This window comes from Triticum aestivum, chromosome 1B, assembly GCF_018294505.1.
Source record: "Triticum aestivum cultivar Chinese Spring chromosome 1B, IWGSC CS RefSeq v2.1, whole genome shotgun sequence".
Taxonomy (NCBI): domain Eukaryota; kingdom Viridiplantae; phylum Streptophyta; class Magnoliopsida; order Poales; family Poaceae; genus Triticum; species Triticum aestivum.
This window is the reverse complement of record NC_057795.1, coordinates 135,462,202-135,484,095: the sequence shown is the minus strand read 5'-3', so window position 1 is coordinate 135,484,095 and position 21,894 is coordinate 135,462,202.

Below are 21,894 nucleotides of genomic sequence, written 5' to 3'. Positions count from 1 at the left end.
CCTCATGCAGGCACACCCCGATGCTCCTCGATCAGGGCACCCGATGTCAAGCAGGTTGTGGATGCCCTGGACCTCAAGGCCGGTCGTGCTACTTTAGCTGCTCCTGCCCCGGCCATGCTCAACTTCGCTCCTGGTCAGTTTCCGCAGGTGAGACACTTGCCTCCATGCTTGGATGATTCTACCTGCTCACTTAGTATCATACTTGAATCTATGTGTACATGGTACATATAGTTTTACTAAAACTGTAGTTTTTGTAGTTTTACTTTGTGTTCTTATAGTTTTATTGAAACTATAGTTTGGTCTATCTGTGCACCATCTTTGGGGTCCAGGCGTACGCCTCCATGCTTGCCGGCGGCGCCCTTTCCTTCAACCTCGTCTTCCCCTCCAGCGAGCCGGACATTTGGAGGCTCATGGGGATGTGGTTCATCTGGATGTTCAGTAAGTAAGACATGTGTTTTCCATCAAATTAGTTCTTTGTTGAGGATGATTTTTGGTGCTTATCTCCTGATGAAGTGAATATGTGGTACTTACTGTTGTTCAATTGCTAAGAATTTTGTTGCTATTGTTAGGAGCAAAGTCCTGTAAGAACTAGTATGTCTTAGGCCTAGTATTTGTTCTTGGCAGGCTTTGCAAATAGGAACATGTTGTATCTCGTATATCTTTTTTGTGTGCGAAGGATGTATCTTGTATATCTAGTTCACTACAAATTTATACATGATTATCAACCAGTGGAATGAGGATAGACAAGCAGCCTCAAGCTGATGTTGCAACAACTTGAAACAATGTGTCTAAATTATTGAGAATGTGTTCTTTGATTCAGTGCTGATGCACAAGAACCTTGTCTGCAATATATTAACTGGTCATTTTCCACTTCTGTAGCTATACCTTCTCTGCGAGCCCGTGACTGCTCAAACAAAAATAAAGAGGCTCTCAACTATTTGTTTATCCTAGTCCCTTTGATCAACGCAGTTTTACTCAAACTGTAGTTGTTACTTCCTTAGTGTTCAGTACATGGTACATATAGAGCTGCGTACAACAGTTACAAGAGTCGATCGTGGCGAGAGATTATTATTCCCTATATTCTCTCCTGCCTTGTGATGCTAGTCTGTGTGTGCTCACTAGTATTGTTAGATCCTGTAAATTGAATCAATGGTAGTGGTAGTAGAGTAGTAATCCCTCTGTCCCAAAATTCTTGTCTTACATTTGTCTAGATAAGGATGTATCTAATACTGAAATATGACTTGATACATCCGTATTTAGACAAATCTAAGACAAGAATTTTGGGACATATGTAGAACATATGTCTTGTTATCTTAAATCGTTCGTGCCGTGCTCAATGAACCATCTAAGATTGAACCATTTTCTGCATTCAACATCTAGAACCATTCTAGAAGTTTGGGTATTCATGCAACAACTGTGTGTTCTTAGCTCTTGTGTTGTTTCTGTGAGCTATCCTTTGTGGTTATTACTGTTACATGTTACATGTAGAGATGCTTCATGATTTAGTCCCTAGCTGCTTTCTATATTTGTTTTTATTTTGTTTCTAACTCTTTTGGTTTATTGTTAGATGCCTTCGTTTAGCCTGTACGAACATATCCACAAATGGTGTTTCCTCTCATTTAAGAAGCTCCAGCCTGAAAGTGAAGAAGTTAGGAGTACAGTTGTAGTAGTAGTTATATGTTGTGATAGTATCACATGTAATGGTGAAACGAATTATGTAAAGATTGTGCTATTATCCAAAATTTTCATGTGGTTTGATAATTTTCATTTCTTTGTTGTTCTAACTGAAATTATTGTGTGGAAATTGAAATTTGAGCTGTCTTTAATTAGAACCTGAAAAGTGGGACCTAAAAGTATTTGGCATCTAAAAAGGCCATTTTCCAAATAATATTCACAGAAAAAACCAAAAATTAAGGAAATGGACTGTAAAAAGGCCGAGGCCCAATTGAGAAATAGATGCGACCAAAAAAGAAATGGTCTAAAAAAGAATCATGACCCTGGAAATAAAAATGCTGAAATGTTGGGCCTGGCCCATGTGGCTGACTAAAATTAATAGGAAAAAAATATATAAAAGGCTAAATTATTGGGCTAGGCCCATGTAGAACACCCAATTGGACCGGATTGATTCTAATCAACGACCTTTTCATTTGGTCGCAATTTTGCCACATCAGCTTGCCACGTCGGATCTGACGTGGCCTGGGCAGACAGCTAGCAACCAAAACAAAAGGTCGTTGAACCAATGACCTTTTGTTTTGGTCGTTTCCTTCCACGACCTTATCCCGAAGAAGGTCGCTAATTTCAGTTTACGACAGCCAGCTTTTGACCATCTATTTTTCGTCACAAAAAGTTCGCAAATGAAAAACAATGACCTTTCAGCGACCAATAGTGATGGTCGCAAGTTGACATATTTCTTGTAGTGGTGCTTGGCAGACTTCAAGCGAAAGCCGACGTGGGTGTAGACCATGACCTGACTAACCACACAAATCCCTAGTCCAGGTTTGTCACCTGTTCAGGATACATCCGTAGGGAGTCCGACCGAGGTTTCCACCTACGACCCCGAATGATGTGTGCAGGGGTTCCCGAGATACCAAACGAGCACCCCGGTACACCGTGCCACATACCTACCGCATCACAGCCCACCCTGAGGGCCAGCATCGTGCACGGCCTCCAGTATACTATAAACACCAGAAACTACTTGCAACTCCTGGACAGAGGACAGAGGCAGTTAATAAGTCGAGCGGGTCATATTTCAGGGCCCAATGCATGGTAGTAGCTGGATGTTAAATCACACATACAGATCTCAGTTCTTAGGGACGGTTCGAATGAAACAACCCACCATGTACTCCTACATGGCCTCTCATCAATACCTTTACCAAATCGTGTTCAACACTTCACTCTCATCACCGACATACTCATTTCACTCTAGCCCATCACCCAGATGAACCAGACCTGACACAACTCTAAGCATAGCAGGCATAGCAATGTAGGAAACACAAACATGGCTCAATCAACTCCTACACATGCTAGTGGGTTTCATCTAGTTACTATGGCGGTGATAGGTCATGCAGAGGAAATGGGTTCAACTACCGCAGCACACAGCAGTTTGAAATGTTGTTGTCTTAAATGCAGTAAATGAGAGCAGGAACGAGAACAAGGGATTTTATCAATATGATCAAATGGTGGCTACTTTCCTGGCAGATTGGTAGATGGGTACCGTCCTTCAGTTGGATATTCACAGAAATCCTCAGGAGCAGAACCTACAACAGAGAACACACCAGTAACACAATCAATACACGACAATATGCAACAATATGATGCATGCATATGACATGGCAAAATGAGTGTGTTGGGCTAATGCAACTACAACCAGATGGTTTGAGTCATTTTGAACCAAAGGTTCAACTATAAACTCAAACTATGAATTTAAATAGTGCCTTATCATGTTTTGAACTAAACAGCAAAGTTAGGTTGTGTAAATATACATGAAACCAGTACAGATGGATAGATTGGATATTTTGATCATTTTTCATATATAAATCTTTGCATTTGGAGTTACAGATTAAGTTCTATGATTTTTTGAAGTTTGCAACAATTTCTGGAATTCGTGAATAAGAATAAATCCAGAAAAGGCCATTACTGCGTCAACAGGTCAACTGTGCGATCCAGGTCAAACCTGACCAGTGGGCTAGTCAGTGACACAGTTAGTTAACTAACTAATTAAGGTTAGTTTAGTTGCTAAGCTAGGTTTGACCAGGGGCGGGGCCCACATGTCAGTGACCCGGGGGGGGGGGTCAAATCCCTGGTCAAACTGGGTCAAATTGCCGGTGTTTATTCGCCAGCAACGATCGGACACTACGGGGGGCGCTGGTTTCGCGCTCCGCCGACCAAACGGGCGGCGGAGGGCATCTACGCGTAGCTGGGAGTGAGCCGCGTTGAGTGGTGGTGGTGGTGGTTGGGCTTGGGGTTGCCGGAAACAACGCCAATGACGAGCTCGGCGGCTGCCGGAGCTCGGGCAAGCTTGAAGCCGTTGCTACGGTGAATGTGGAGGCACGGGGATAGCACCTATCGGCCCTACGCGACGTGGTGAGGCTGGTGGACAAGGTGGCGAGGCCGTTCCATGGCCGGAGCCACGTCGGCGGCAAGCTCAGGCGGCGGCGCGTGCAGGCGAGCTTGGTGCGGTTGCTATGGCGCGTGACAGTGAGAGCGGAGAGGGGGAGGAGATGCAGAAGCTCACAGCGGTCACGGCGAGCTAGTTAGCGGGGTCGGGGACGAGCTGGAGCGAGCGATGCAGCGAAGTGGATCTCCGGCGACGACGGGGTGAAGCAAGGTCGATGTAGTGGCTTCGGGGCGAGCTAGCGCTCGGGGCTCGGTCTGCTCGATGGAGTGGATGGTGGCGGAGCTCCTGGACATGGCGGGGCGACAAGTAAGTGGCGGTGGCTGCGGTTACGAAGGCAGCACGGGTGCTGCTGCATCAGCCATGTCGAGGAGAGCGAGAGAGAGGAGCAGGGGGCGAATGGGGTGTCGGCGAGGTCGGGACGACGAGCAGGGGATCATCCATGTGGTGAAATGATGTCCAGGTGAGGTAGGCGAGCTGGGACGTGCGTGGCAAGCTCAGGCACGCGGCCGCGCGGCTCCCTGCCTACCTGGTGGGAGGAAGCAGCTGGCTGGCTTGGGCCAGCACAGTGCTGGGCCGACCAGTGGGCCGCCAGGTAAGTTTGCCAGGTAAGTGTTTTTTCCTTTTATTTCTGTTTTCTTTATTCCGCAGCTTTAGGGCTTTATTAAAGATACCTGTGCACTTTCAAAATTCATGAGACTGCGTGTGGCCACTGTTTGGATTATGTCCAACGGTAAACATTTCAGTTCATGAATATTTGGACATTTAAAATAATATATAAAATTTAAATGCCCAAATGCAAATAAGGTATGATTTAATTTAGTGACCCAATTTTGTCCTAGAAAAGTGTGCACCATTTTTGTCAGAGGTTCTAGACCAAGGCAAAAATGATGACATTTTAGAAGGGCATTTCAGGTTCATTGAAAAAGTATTTTAGTAATCCTAGTTGGATTAAATGGTGCTGGGGGTTTCTACCATCCCCATTTCCAAGTTTCTGAGAAATCTAAACATGATGCAAACACTCTAATGCATGCATTGAGTAGGGTTGTGACACTTCTGTTCCCGAGCCATCTCATTGTAGTATCCCTTCCTCTAGGGTTTCTCGGGCACCTGGTTTTCCTTTGCTAGGGAATCGCAGAGCTGCACGCATCAGCTGCAGTGCCGACGTGTGCATCATGGCAGGGTGCGGTGGTCTACCTCCCGCAAGGCATGGGCCTCCGCCCGCAGCAACGCCCTAGGCGTGGGCTGCTGCCGCTCACATTCCGATGCCCCAGGCGCAGACTGCTGCTCACGTCCCGATGCCCCAGGCGCGGGCTGCTGCTGCTCACGTTCCGGCGAGGGCTGCTAATGCTCAAAACACAAGACAACACGAGGAGCTAGTTTAGTCACCAACGGCAAAGGCCCAAGCAGTTGGGCGTGGGCGGGATGCTGGACCTGGATGAGATGGGTACGGCGACAGTGGCAGGGAGGCGGCAATGGCTCCTGCTACAACTGTTATGGGCAGTGGGGCGACGATGGTTATGATGTGTATGGCGAAGGACAGCATCGGGGGTCGTCATCCTCTGGTGGCGGCCGGGGTTATGGATGGTACAATGGAGACGGACCGGGTCGAGGGTTCCAGGGACCGCCCGGGAATTTTGTGGAAGGAGTCGCTGACCCCAATGACCGATTCCAGGGTGGACATCGCTTTTGTGGAAGGAGAGGGGGGGGGGGGCGCCCACCTCCACCGCGTCCGTGACCGCCGCCTATCGAGGCGACCAACATGCCCCAATTGGTGCTGATTGATACCACAACAACGGTGACGGCTGCCTCACCTGCTTTACCCGCGGTGGTTGTAGACACAGTCCGGGCTCTGGCACAGGTACAAATTCCGGTAGCAACTTCTGGGGCTGCTAAGACAGGTGACGAAGGTTCTGATAAGGGGATGGACAAAGCAGACGGTGCAAAGATTTCCAAGTGGGATATTAATAAGAAGAAGCTGCCTTGTTATAGATGTCGCAAGCTGGGACACTTTGTCGCAGAGTGTACTAATGAGCTTTGTGATTACTGCCTCAGATCGCAACATGTGTCCAGTGAATGCTCGCTCCTTTTAGGCCCGAAGCCAATGGTTAATAATTACGGAGTTTGCTGTCAAGAAATTATGTTCTTTGAGTTGCCTGATGTGCCTACAGTGACGCATGTCATGGAGAGATCCTTCCCAGTAGTTGTCAAGGTTACCAATGGTTCCATGACAGAGGCACAGATCGTGCGGCAGCTACGGGAGTTGGTACCGAGCAACTATCAGTGGAACCTTGAGAAGTTCGAGAACCAGACTTACAAGGTTGATTTTCCCACTAAAGAGGATCAGTTGCATATTCTTAAGTTGGTGCAGAGTACCGAGTACGAATATTATCATGGATTTTTACGAGTGGAAGCAGAAGGAGCCCAAGGGTACACCTTTGGAGAAGGTCTAGGTACAGTTCTATGGTGCACCTCGCAAATAGATTAATCACTTTTTAGTAGCCTAGAGCTTGGGATCACTCATCGGTAAGACAGAACAGGTAGACATGCCTTTCACTCGTGCACAAGGAGCAGCGAGGTTACTGGTTAGTGTGGTCAGTCTTGAGTTTGTGCCAGATATAGTCAAGTGGACACATGCCGGAGTCACGTACGTCTTAGAGATTGAGATTCAAGATACGCCGATACCTTAGGAGGGGGATGAGCATCAGGATATGGATACAATTGAGGGGGATGGAGCCCCTGGGAATCAAGACAAGGGGGATGAGAGTGCACCATGAGAGCCTGCTAAGGGGCCGACTTCGCGGTTGGATAAGGCGGATAAGTTTGCCAAGGAGGCCTCCTCTTCCACGACTCCGATCAATACGCTTCAATTTGGTTCTTTTGGAGCGCAGTGTGCGTCTAGTCGTTTATGGAGCAACCGAGTTGAGGCGGACGATCCGGCGGAACACAAGCTACCACCGGTGCCTGGCTGTGTGTCGCCGTCGGTACCTACATCTCCATAGATAGACTCCGGGATGATGGTTGCACCTACTCTTGAGATGGTGGCAATCAGAGGGATGGTCAATGAGGAGGCTCGTTGCCGTTCTCCACCTCCTTCACCTTCCACCCAGGGCGGGGTAGGGAGCAGTGCTCCGATGATCTCACCGATTGCTGTTTTGGCGGCCATCATTTCGCCGCGTGGGGGGGGGGGTAGTTGGTAGGAGGCCCACATCATCATCTCCCCCGCAGCAGTCTCCGCGCATCTTGAGGAGGGGTACGAGTAGGAGGCTCACGGTGCCCTCTCCCCGTGGGTTAGCACCGGCCGGCACAGTCAGGAGCATGGGCAGGAAGCCCGCAGGTCATCCACGACCGTGAGGAGTCCTCACCACATTGATGGGTTGGTGGGGAGTGGGACTATTGAGCAGGTGGCTCCACGGTCTCCCTCTCCCATTGCAGCTTGTGGAGGTTCCCACTCGACTATGCCCTTCCCTTCTTCACCAGCACAAGGGATGGGCATGGGAGTGGGGACCAGATGCCTCGAGAGAGGACTATAGAGGAGTTGATCGCCTTTGGTGGGATCATGGATCCGGTGAAGGCTGGCAGGTGATACGTCTCCATCGTATCTACTTTTCCAAACACTTTTGCCCTTGTTTTCGACTCTAACTTGCATGATTTGAATGGAACTAACACGGACTGATGTTGTTTTTAGCATAATTGCCATGGTGTTATTTTTGTGCAGAAATAAAAGTTCTCGGAATGACCTGAAACTCCACGGAGAATATTTTTGGAATTAATAAAAAATACTGGCGAAAGAATCAAGGCCAGGGGGCACACACCCTGTCCATGAGGGTGGGGGGCGCGCCGTACCCCCTGGGCGAGCCCCCTACCTCGTGGGCCCCCTGATGCTCCACCGACCTCAACTCCAACTCTATATATTCACATCCGGGGAGAAAAAATCAGGGAGAAGGATTCATCACGTTTTACGATATGGACCCGCCGCCAAGCCCTGATATCTCTCGGGAGGGCTGATGTGGAGTCCGTTTGAGGCTCCGGAGAGGGGAATCCATCGCCATCGTCATCATCAACCATCCTCCATCACCAATTTCATGATGCTCACCATCGTGCGTGAGTAATTCCATCGTAGGCTTGCTGGATGGTGATGGGTTGGATGAGATTTACAATGTAATTGAGTTAGTTTTGTTAGGGTTCGGTCCCTAGTATCCATTATGTTCTAAGATTGATGTTGCTATGACTTTGCTATGCTTAATGCTTGTCACTAGGGCCCGAGTGCCATGATTTCAGATCTGAACCTATTATGTTTTCATGAATATATGTGAGTTCTTGATCCTATCTTGCAAGTAATTAGTCACCTACTATGTGTTATGATCCGAAGTGACAATAACCGGGACCACTCCCGGTGATGACCGTAGTTTGAGGAGTTCATGTATTCACTAAGTGTTAATGCTTTGGTCCGGTACTCTCAAAGGAGGCCTTAATATCCCTTAGTTTCCAATAGGACCCCGCTCCCACGAGAGGATATGACAAAATATGTCATGCAAGTTCTTTTCCATAAGCACATATGACTATATTCGGAATACATGCCTACATTACATTGATGAACTAGAGCTAGTTCTGGGGCACCCTATGTTATAACTGTTGCATGAGGAATCGCATCCAACAGAAATATCCATCATTGATCCAATGCCTACGAACTTTTCACATATTTATCTTTGCTTACTTACTTTACCGTTGCCCCTGTTACAATTACTACAAAACTGCCATTGTTACTTTTGCTACTGTTACCGCTACTTCCATACTACTTTGCTACTAAATACTTTGTTGCAGATATTAAGTTATCCAGGTGTGGTTGAATTGACAACTCAACTGATAATGCTTGAGAATATTCTTTGGCTCCCCTTGTGTCAAATCAATAAATTTGGGTTGAATACTCTACCCTCGAAAACTGTTGCGATCCCCTATACTTGTGGGTTATTAAGACTATTTTCTGGCGTTGTTGCCGGGGAGCATAGCTCTATTCTTTGAGTCACTTGGGATTTATATCTGCTGATCACTATGAGGAACTTGAAAGACGAAAGGACTAAGATTTATCCCTCAACTACGAGGGGCGGTAAGGAACTGCCATCTAGCTCCGCACTAGATTCTCCTTCTGTTCTGAGTAAGCTTGCGACACTTAAACCTGCTTCTGCTATTAATTCTGATATGTCGCATGTTATTGATGATGCCACTTCTACTATGCATGATACTTATGATGAAACTACTTCTATGCTTGATACTACTGTGCCATTAGGTGAATATCTTGATGAACAACTTGCTAGGGCTAGAGAGAATGAAATTATTGAAACTGATAATACTGATGAAAGTGATGATGAAGATTCTCCCCTAGATATGAATTGCCTGTTGTGCCTGAGGGTTATGTTATGGATGAAGACGCTGCTAGAGATTTTCTTGCTTACAATGATAGATCTGATCTTAAGAAATTATTAGCTAAGCTGAAAGAAAAGTCTCTGAATGCTAGAATGAAATATGACCCTGCTTTTGCTACTTCACCTATCTGTGTTACTGATAAGGATTATGGTTTCTCTGGCGATCCTAAGATAATACTTTGCTTGAATCTGATCCTTTTTATGGCTATGAATCTGAAACTGTTGTGGCACATCTTACTAAGTTAAATGATATAGCCACCCTATTCACTAATGATGAGAAAACTCGTTACTACTATATCCTTAAATTATTTCGATTCTCATTAAAGGGTGATGCTAAAATATGGTTTAATTCTCTTGATCCTGGTTGTGTGCGTAGTCCCCAGGATATGATTTATTACCTTTCTTCTAAATATTTGCCTGCTCATAAGAAACAAGCTGCTTTAAGGGAAATATATAATTTTTGTGCAAATTGAAGAAGAGAGTCTCCCACAAGCTTTGGGGAGGCTTCTCCAATTACATAATGCTTTGCCTAATCATCCTCTCAAGAAAAATGAAATACTTGATATCTTTTATAATGGACTAACCGATGCTTCCAGAGACCACCTGGATAGTTGTGCTGGTTTGTGTTTTCAGGGAAAGATCTGTTGATCAAGCTGAATTGTTATTGAATAATATGTTAACTAATGAAAACAATTGGACACTTCCTGAACCAACTACTAAGCCAACTCCAAAGAAAAGGGGTATTCTATTTCTCAGTCCTCAAGATATGCAAGAGGCAGAGAAATCTGAAAGAAAAGGGTATTAAAGCTGAAGATGTTAAGAATTTACCACCTATTGAAGAAATACGTGGTCTTGATAACCCAACACAGGTAGTAAAGGTAAATTCTCTCTATAGATTTGATGAAGGTGATATTCCTTGTTATAAGTCTACTATTCAATGCTTGGACGAGTTTGATAATTTTATTGTTAAAAAACAAAACTTCAATGCTTATGTTGGTAGACAATTGAAACGCAATGCTTATATGATTGAACACTTGAGTGATTATATGTATAGAGTTAAAGGTGAACTTAAACTTATTAGAAAACATGCTTCTATGGTTACCACTCAAGTAGAACAAGTGCTTAAAGCTCAAAATAATTTGCTCAATGAATTAAATAATAAGAAAAACGAGAATGTTGTTAGAGTTGTGACTAGAGGTGGTACAATGACTCAGGAACCTTTGTATCCTGAGGGCCACCCTAGGAGAATTGAGAAAGATTCTCAGAGAAATAATGTTGATGCACCTAGTCCTTCTAAACAGAAGAAGAAGAAAAATGATAGGACTTTGCATGCTTCTAGTGAACCTATTGTTGACACACCTGAGAATCCCAATGATATTTCTATTTCTGATGCTGAAACACAATGTGGTAATGAACATGAACCCAGTGATGATGTTAATGATGATGTTCATGTTCATGCTCAACCTAGCAATAATAATGATGTAGAGGTTGAACCTGCTGTTGATCTTGATAACCCACAATAAAAAATGTCACACCCTAGCTAGTTCATGCGTTAGAGTGTTGCATCATGTTTATTCTTTCAAAAGAAACCTGAAATGGGGATGACAGAACCCCCAGCCCCCTCTGAATCCAACTAGGGTTTACTAAAAATATTTTCAATGAACCTGAAATGCCATTCTAAAATGTCCATCATTTTTGTCTTGGTTCAGAACCTCTGCCAAAAGTGATGCACAATTTTCTAGGTCATCCTAAGGTCTTTGAGTTAAATCATAAGTATTTGAACTTGGGAATTTAAAATTTAAAAATATTTTAATGCTCAAATAACCCCAAACTAAAATGTTCCATGTTGGAAATATTCCAACTAAGGACCAGGTGCAGTTTGGTGATTTTGGAGTTGCCTAGGTATTTTTAGAAATTCAACAAACCTGCAGAATAAAAACAGAAACAGAAAAAAGGGAAAAACTTACCTGGCACCACCTAGAGGCCCACCTGCCGGCCCAGCCCAGCCACCACTCCAGCGAGCTGCTTGGCTTGGCCAGGCAGGCAAGCAGGTGCTCGACGGCGGCCGCAGCGTGCGCCATGCAGCTGCCCGTCGCCCTGCTTCCCCCTCTCGCCTCCTCGCTGGCCTGGATGAGCTCCACGTCGAGCCCCGAAGCCCGTAGACACGGCCATTCGACCCCAGCTCCTCTCCCTTGCTCTCCCACGCCATGGCCGACGCAACCGCCGCCGTACCCTCGCCGTAGTCGTGCTCCCCGCCGTCCTCGCGCCGCGCCACCGTGTCCAGGAGCTTCGCCACCCTCCTCTCCTTCGAGCTAGCCGAGCCCCGAGCGCTCGTGTGCCCCGAAGCCACCGCACGGACCTCGACCGAACCACCATCGCCGGAGATCCCCTTCGCCGTCGCCGCCGCATTAGCTCGCCCCCGACCATGTCGTCTGCTCCCTCAAGTCCGCTGTGAGCCTGGCTACCTCCTTCCCCTTTCCTTTCTCGCTCTCATGCACCACCACGAGCACACGTAGCTCACCCGCACGCGCCTCCGCGGAGCTCGTCGCCGACGTGTCTCCGGCTAACCACCGGCCACCCCACCCTGTCTAACGCACTCATCGCGTCCCCTGGGGCCCAACGCACCTCACCACGGGCTTCGCCGTGCCCCGTAGCATCGGATCCATCTTCACCCGACTCCAGCGACCGCCAAAGTCGTCGCCGGCGACATCTCCGGCCACCCCGAGCTCAACCACCACCACCAATAGACGCGGCTCGGTCTCAGCTACGCGTAGATGCTCTCCGCCGCCCATTTGGTCGCCGGAATGCACAAAACACTTCCGCCGCCGCGTTCGGCCTTGCCGGCGGCTAGACGCCGACGTGATTGACTTTGACCTTGACCAGGGTGGGCCCAGTTTGACTCCCCTGAGTCTATGACAAGTGGGGCCCCTCTGCTAATTACCTCAGATTAGTTTAAAACTAAATCTAATTATTTAAATTAACTACTGACATGCGGGACCCACTGGTCAGTTTGACCTGGACCGGTCTGTTGACTTGCTGAGGTCAGCATGACATCAGGCTGACGCAGTAATCATTTTCTGGAATTAAAATAAATCTAGAATGATTTATAAATTTCAGAAAATGTTCTAAACTTCAAAAATTCATAGTAAATCAACCGTAGCTCCAAATGCAAAGTGTTATATATGAAAAATGATCAGAAAAATCCAACCTATCCATCTGTACTGGTTTCATGCATGTTTAAACAAGCTAACCTACTGTTTATTGCAGAACAAGTTAAAGCACCTTAAAGGACCATATATGAGTTTGGAAATTGAATCTTTGGTTCAAAATGGTTCAAACCCATCTGGTCTTAGTTGCATTAGCCCAACACACTCATATTGCCATGTCTCATGCATGCATCATATTGTTGCATATTGTTTGGTGATGTTTGTGTATCGGTGTTCTCTGCGGCAGGTCCTGCCCCCGAGGAGTACCGTGATTACCCCAACAAAGAACAATACCAGTGCACCGACCCATCAGGCAAGCAACCAACCATTTGATCATATCGATACAATCCCATGTTCTTGCTCCTGCTCTCTTTTACTGCATTAAGACAACGCGTTTCAAACTGCTGTGTGCTGCGGTAGTTGAACCCATTTCCTCTGCATGACCTGTCATTGCCACAGTAACTAGATGAAACCCACTAGCATGTGTAGGAGTTGATTGAGCCATGTATGTGTGTTGTTCCTACCTTGCTATGCCTGCTATGCTTAGAGTCGTGTCAGGTCTGGTTCATCTGGGTGATGGGCTAGAGTGAAATGATCGTGTTAGTATGAGAGTGGTGTGTTGAACACGATTTGGTAAAGGTATCGATGAGAGGCCATGTAGGAGTACATGGTGGGTTGTTTCATTGAAGCCGTCCTTAAGCACTGAGATCTGTATGTGTGATTTAAGATTCAGCTACTACCATACATTGGGCCCTGAAATATGACCCCGCTTGACTTCTTATTCACCCAAGTCCTCTGTCCAGGAGTTGCAAGTAGTTTCTGGTGTTTGTAGCTTACTGGAGGCCGTGGACAGCGCTGACCGAAGGGGTGGGCTGTGATGCGGTAGGTACGTGGCCGGGTATACCGGGCACCCGTTAGGTGTCTCGGAACCCTGTTCACATCGTTTGGGGCTGTGAGCGAAACCCCGGCCGGATCTCCTCATGGATGGAACCCGAATAGGCGATAAACCTTGACTAGAGACTTGAGTGTCTAGGTAGGTCGTGGTCTACACCCACGTCGGCTTTCGCTTGAAGTCTGCCGAGCACATGTCGTGTGCAGACGCTAAGTGGTGGAAACATGTATGAAGAAGTACACCCCTGCAGGGTTAACATAATCTATTCGAATAGCCGCGTCCGCGGTAAAGGACTACTTGGTTGCCTATACAGTTCATAGACAAGTAAACTGGATACTACTAAAAGCCTCAAGATAAGCGTGAGTGCCGAGGATGGCTCTTCCGTAGGAAGACGGAGGTGGATCCTCGGTAGTGTATTGAAGTGGTGAGTAGTGGACTCGTGTGCGCAAAAACTATTTTAAGTTGGAGTCTCGTAGGATAGCTTAGCCAAGAGTCAAAGCTGGCTTGCTGCAATAACTCCACCAACCCTTCTTGACAATGTGCATGTATGTAGGATCTGATGTAAGTCTTGCTGAGTACCTTTGTACTCATGTTGCTTTAATTTACATTTTTCAGAAGATGCTACAACCCCTTCCGACGGGTTCTTCGTAGACGTTGACATCGATGAGTAGACTAAGGCCCAGGTGGTGATCCTGAGCACGTGAAGGACCATGTAGTATAGCTAGGCTTACCCAAGCCTCTTTTATTTTACTAGTTGTCTGTACTCAGACAAGTTACTTCCGCTGTCGGCTTGTATGCTTGTATGACTTGAATGTGGGTCGTGTGACCCGTACTTGTGTGTATGCTATGTATGGCTCTCTGAGCCTTTAAATAAAGTACTTGTGTCGTAGAGTCATGTTGTGATGCCTTGTTGTATTTGCACATATCGAGCATATTGTGTGTATGATTGAAATGCTTGGTATGTGTGGGATCTGACTATCTAGTTGTTTATCTTTAGTAGCCTCTCTTACCGGGAAATGTCTCCTAGTGTTTCCACTGAGCCATGGTAGCTTGCTACTGCTCCGGAACACTTAGGCTGGCCGGCATGTGTCCTTCTTCGTTCCTGTGTCTGTCCCTTCGGGGAAATGTCACGCATTGAGTACCGGAGTCCTGTTAGCCCGCTACAGCCCGGTTTACCGGAGTCCTGCTAGCCCAGTGCTACAGCCCGGACCCACTTGCTGATGACCGACACGTTCGATGCTGGGTCATGGATGCCTGTCCCTGTAAGTCTGTGCCACTTTGGGTTTACGACTAGTCATGTCAGCCCGGGCTCCTTATCATATGGATGCTAGCGACACTATCATATACGTGAGCCAAAAGGCGCAAACGGTCCCGGGCAAAGGTAAGGCGACACCCGTGGGGATACCGTGCGTGAGGCCGCAAAGTGAATGAGGTGTTACAGGCTAGATCGATGTGACATTGAGTCGGGGTCCTGACAGCGTTGGCATCAGAGCCGGACTGCCTGTAGGTTCTCCAAGCCAAACTGGTCGATGTTGAGTCTAGAAATGCTTTAGTTATATGTAGGGGAATTGATTGTGGGATGGTACGTAAGGCTCTTTTTACTCCTTTACCTCATGGCATTCTGATCTGAGTCAGTCCATTCTTCCACCGGGGTTGTTAAGGACTAGGATCTCTTCTCTCTATCAGGTTCACGTGTTACTAATCAGTAGTACCTTATAGGTTTGATGGTTACAAGCCTAGTTCAGTTCTACTACCCTGTTATGCTGATAAGTTGGACCCAGAACCTTGATATGATGTTGTTGAGTGTCTATGCAATTCTTTGCTAAATGTCTCAAACTCTTCTTGAGCATTTACAACCGTTATGCTGTCAAAATTCTGCTAGAAATTCTAATGCCGTTGCATTATGGCTGTGCTTTCAGATGGCCACTCGTGACCAAAACCAAGTGGTTCGCCTGACCCGATGCATTGGTGTGACCGGTCATACGGCTATGTTAGTCCGGGTAATGATCGAGACGGGTTACCGTTGGTATCCCGAATACACGGTCGAAGAGCAGTTTCGAGATTTTAATCAAAGCCAGTATCTTTGCACCGTCAGGATATTTCCTTCTTATCCTGGTTCTACCGAGCCCCTCCACTGTTCCTATGGACTCGGTGTTACTATTGAGATGGCTATGCAAGATGCGGCCTATTCTATGATGACCATCATGCGAGTCAGGACTGGCCTGCTTCGCAACACCGACTTCTGGTATATGCCAGCTTCACTCCCTGGAGCGCACGGGTATCTCCGGGCTATCTATGCTGACTCCAGTCAGGAGGACTCACTAACTCGCACCACTGCCGAGTTGCTCGAGGATAAGGACCGAGAGAATCGGGCCTTGAGGATGGAGCTTCTCAACACCCGCGCTGATCATTGGGCCACCTTGACTCGGTTTGCACTGGCTGTGCAAGCTGGATATATGGATATGAGAGATCTGTATCCTGTTAGATCTGCTCTGCCAGACATGATGGATTGGCGTGATGTGGGAGGCATCACCCCACCTCGTGGTCCCCGCAGGCCACCGTTTGTTGGTCCAAGACCTCACCCTAGCCCCTTTGGTCCACAGGCTCGTCAGTACCGTCTGTTTCCGGATGCTCATGTTGAACTTCCAGGTTATGGAGGAGACTTCTATGAGAATTACTACGGAGATGTCTGAGGTAGTAGTACTTTGTTTGGTCTTGTACTAAACCTTATATGGTGTGTATGATGATGGAATAAAAGAAGCAGTTTCTGTATCTACCATGTCATACGGATGATCATCTTGCATTCTGAGTTGTCCATTACATTCTACATTCTATGTCGGAATCTTATCATTCTGGACTAAACCATTGTCTTGTTTTTCCTAGGATGGTCAACACCCGCAACAACCCTGCTCCCCCAGAGCAGGCCGAAGGCAGCAGAATTGGGGAAACAAACCTGCCTCACCCTCCTTCTCTGGCCGAAGTTATGCTGGAAGCCGAGAGAAACAAGCGGGAGACCAACCGTTTGTTGGAGCGTATCGAACAGAACACAGCACACCATCAGAGGAATAACTTGGTGTCACTCAGTGATTTCATCAAGTTACATCCACCCACCTTCCACCACTCCGTCGAGCCTCTCGACGCCGATGACTGGCTTCGCAGTATTACTCACAAACTGCGTTCTGCACTCGTAGCTGAGGCTGATAGGGTCACCTTTGCTGCATATCATCTCAAAGGCCCCGCCAGTCTCTGGTGGGAGAACTATGAAGCTATGCGCCCAACGGGCCATGTCACTACTTGGGCTGAATTCAGCGAGGCTTTCCGTGAACATCACATTCCGGAGGGTCTCATGGACCGTAAATGTGAGGAGTTCTGCAGTTTCACTCAAGGTCGACTCTCTGTTGACGCTTACAGCAGGGAGTTCGGCAACCTTGCACGTTATGCAACTGAGGAAGTTTCTACCGATGCCAAGAAGCAGGCAAGGTTCCATAAGGGACTTAGCCCTGAGCTTCGTTGTGACCTCCGTCTGCATGAGTGCACCTCTTTTCAGAAGCTTGTGAATAAAGCCATCAGTGCTGAGACGGGTCAGACTGATTTCGACGCAACACAGAAGCACCGGGTGTGGGTGCTTAACACTGCCCTGCCACCCAGGTTTACACCGAGGCCATCCTATCAGGCGCCTCGCCCAGCTCAACAGTATGCACCAGCCAAGCCCTATGTTGTTCCAACCAACAATGCTCCTCCACGCACCAGTTCCGTGACGTGCTTCAAGTGTGGGGAATCAGGCCACTATATGCACGAGTGTCCCCAAACCAACCCCAACCAGTCTGCAAAAAGTTGTTGGCCGTGGCAAGCCGACAGGGAAAGTGTTCTACGCCAAGCCGGCCACCATTGCACGTGGCCATGTGAATTGTGTCTCTGCGGAAGAGGCTCAAGAAGATCCCAACATCGTTCTTGGTACGCTCCTTGTTAACTGCCACCCGGCATCTGTTCTTTTTGATACTGGAGCATCTCATTCATTCATATCGGAAAACTATGCTCGCTTACATAACATCGCATTCTGTGACATGCCTTCCACCATGGAAATTTCCACTCCCGGTTCTAGATGGCAAACCTCTAGCGTAAGCCATGGGAATGAAATTCAAGTTGACAAACTTGTTTTTCTTGCATCTTTGATAGCTCTCAAATCTTCGGATATTAATATCATCTTGGGTATGGATTGGATGTCAGCCCATCATGCCAAGATCGATTGCTTCTCTAGGACTGTTCAACTCACGCACCCTTCGGGAAAGATAGTCAATGTCTTGACCCGAGTAACTAAACGACAACTGTATTCTCTTAACGCCAGTCCCTTGCCAGACCTCGAGGACATCCCGGTAGTCCGTGAATTTCCGGATGTCTTTCCAGAAGAATTGCCAGGTGTCCCACCTGACAGAGATGTCGAATTCGTGATAGATCTCATCCCAGGAACTGTCCCAATTTCCAGAAGACCCTATAAGATGGCACCTTTTGAACTAGCCGAACTTAAGAAACAACTCGATGAGTCCTTGAAAAAGGGTTTCATCTGACCTAGTTCATCTCCATGGGCTTGCCCCGTCCTCTTCGTCAAGAAGAAGGATGGTACGGACCGGATGGTTGTAGATTATCGACCTGTCAACTTGGTCACAATTAAGAACAAGTATCCGCTCCCCAGGATCAACGACCTGTATGATCAGCTCGCAGGATCCTCAGTCTTCTCCAAAATGGATTTGAGGTTGGGCTACCATCAAATCAAAATCAGGAATGGGGACATTCCTAAAACGGCCTTTGTTACTCGTTATGGCCAATACGAGTACACCGTCATGTCCTTCGGTTTAACCAACGCTCCAGCCACCTTTTCTCGGTTAATGAACTCAATCTTCATGGAGTATTTACCTCGATGATATACTCATCTACTCCAAGAACGAGGAAGAACATGCCGAACATCTAAGGCTAGTGTTGAAGAAACTTCGAGAGCATCGCCTTTATGCCAAATTTTCTAAATGCGAATTTTGGTTGCCAGAAGTGACCTATCTAGGACATGTAATTTCTGGTAAAGGTATTGCTGTTAACCCCGAGCGAGTTCAAGCCGTCCTTAATTGGACTCCACCTGAATCGGTCAAGCAAGTTCGGAGTTTCCTTGGCTTAGCGAGCTATTGTCGTCGCTTTGTCGAGAATTTCTCCAAGGTTGCTAAACCTCTAACTGAACTCCTCAAGAAAGATAAAAAGTTCGAGTGGACTCCACAATGTGAGCACAGTTTTCAGGAACTGAAAAGACGCCTAACTTCTGCTCCCGTACTGGTACCACCAGATTTCTCCAAGGACTTTGTTATCTACTGCGACGCCTCGCGACAAGGACTAGGCTGTATTCTCATGCAAGATCGACACGTAATTGCTTATGCTTCACGGCAATTACACCCACATGAGGAAAACTACCCTACTCATGATCTAGAGCTTGCAGCTGTAGTCCATGACATGGCGACATTACCTCCTCGGTAATCGTTGCGAAATCTTCACTGATCACCAAAGTCTGAAGTACATATTCACCCAACCGGATTTGAATCTCAGGCAAAGACGTTGGGTCGAGTTGATCACAGATTTCGACTTAGGGATAACTTACACCCCAGGAAAAGCCAACGTCATGGCTGATGCGCTAAGTCGTAAATCTTATTGCAATAATCTGATGTTGCAACAAAGTCAACCACTTCTCCATGAGGAATTTCGGAAGCTTAATCTTCACATCGTTCCTCAAGGATTCCTTTCCACCTTGGTGGCGAAACCTACTCTTACGGATCAAATCATCGCTGCCCAAAAACGAGATAAAGGAATATCCCGGATCAAGGAGAACATTGCTAGTGGAGATGCTAAATGTTTCTCTGCTAATGATCATGGTGTTGTGTACTTTGAGAACCGTCTAGTGGTTCCCACGAACCGACAATTACGGCAGTTGATCCTTAAGGAAGCTCATGAATCTCCTCTCACCATTCATCCCGGTAGCACTAAGATGTATCAGGACCTACGCCAGAGGTTCTGGTGGACTAGGATGAAGAGAGACATTGCTCAGTTTGTTGCTAGTTGCGACGTCTGTCGTCGTGTAAAAGCAGAGCATCAACGGCCTGCTGGCACCCTTCAACCCTTAGCTATTCCTGAATGGAAATGGGATAAAATTGGTATGGACTTCATCACCGGTTTTCCCAGGACCAAGAGAGGGAATAATGCTATCTTCGTCGTTATCGACCGTCTTTCCAAAGTGGCCCATTTCTTACCTGTTCGTGAGAGTATAACCGCTAGTCAATTAGCAGACTTGTACATCTCCCGAATAGTGTCCCTCCATGGTGTTCCACTGGAAATTAACTCAGATCGAGGAAGTCTCTTCACCTCTCGATTTTGGGAAAGTTTCCAAAATGCTATGGGAACCCGCCTTTCCTTTAGCACCGCCTTTCACCCTCAATCAAGTGGTCAAGTAGAACGCGTCAACCAGATTCTAGAAGACATGCTTCGAGCTTCTGTTATCTCATTCGGAATGGATTGGGAGAAATGCCTTCCATTTGCCGAATTTGCTTATAACAACAGCTATCAATCTAGCTTGGGTAAAGCCCCTTTTGAAGTTCTCTATGGACGACGGTGTCGAACACCCCTTAACTGGTCAGAAACCGGGGAAAGACAATTCTTTGGCCCGGATATGATCCAAGAAGCAGAAGAGCAAGTTCGCATCGTTCGTGAAAAGTTGAAAACAGCCCAATCTCGTCAAAAGAGTCAATATGACCGAAAACATAAGGCTATGACTTTTGAGGTTGACGAGAAGGCTTACCTTCGGGTTACTCCTCCGAAGGGAACCCATCGTTTTGGTATCAAAGGCAAATTGGCTCCTCGTTACATTGAACCTTTTCGCATTCTCGCTAAACGAGGAGAAGTTGCCTACCAATTGGAACTACCTCCGCATCTCTCCAGAGTCCACGATGTCTTCCACGTTTCTCAACTCAGGCGTTGCTTCTCGGATCCTATCCGTGGAGTGGACCACGAAACGCTTGATCTCCAAGATAATCTCACGTATCGAGAGTACCCCGTTCGTATCCTCGATCAAGCCGAGCGTACCACTCGACGTCATAATATCAAGTTTCTCAAAGTTCAATGGTCGCACCATTCTGAGAATGAAGCAACTTGGGAAAGGGAGGATCGTCTTCGACTCGAGTATCCCGCCTTCTTCCCGGAGGAACCTAAATCTCGGGACGAGATTCTTTTGAGTGGGGGTGAGTTGTCACACCCTAGCTAGTTCATGCATTAGAGTGTTGCATCATGTTTATTCTTTCAACAGAAACCTGAAATGGGGATGACAGAACCCCCATCCCCCTCTGAATCCAACTAGGGTTTACTAAAAATATTTTCAATGAACCTGAAATGCCCTTCTAAAATGTCCATCATTTTTGTCTTGGTTCAGAACCTCTGCCAAAAGTGATGCACACTTTTCTAGGTCATCCTAAGGTCTTTGAGTTAAATCATAAGTATTTGAACTTGGGCATTTAAAATTTATAAAAATATTTTAATGCTCAAATAACCCCAAACTAAAATGTTCCATGTTGGAAATATTCCAACTAAGGACCAGGTGCAGTTTGGTGATTTTTGGAATGTCCTAGGTATTTTTAGAAATTCAACAAACTTATAGAATAAAAACAGAAACAGAAATAAAGGGAAAAAAACTTACCTGGCGCCACCCAGAGGCCCACCTGCCCGCCCAGCCCAGCCACCGCTGCAGCGAGCTGCTTGGCTTGGCCAGGCAGGCAGGCAGGTGCTCGACGGCGGCCGCAGCGTGCGCCACGCAGCTGCCCGTCGCCCTGCTTCCCCCTCTCGCCTCCCCGCTGGCCTGGATGAGCTCCACATCGAGCCCCGAAGCCCGTAGAGTCGGCCATTCGACCCCAGCTCCTCTTCCTTGCTCTCCCATGCCATGGCCGACGCAACCGCCGCCGTACGCTCGCCGTAGTCGTGCTCCCTGCTGTCCTCGCGTCGCGCCACCGTGTCCAGGAGCTTCGCCACCCTCCTCTCCTTCGAGCTAGCGGAGCCCCGAGCGCTCGCGTGCCCCGAAGCCACCGCACGGACCTCGACCAAACTGCCATCGCCGGAGATCCCCTTCGCCGTTGCCGCCGCATCAGCTCGCCCCCGACCACGTCGTCTGCTCCCTCAAGTCCGTTGTGAGCCTGGCTACCTCCTTCCCCTTTCCTTTCTCGCTCTCGTGCACCACCACGAGCA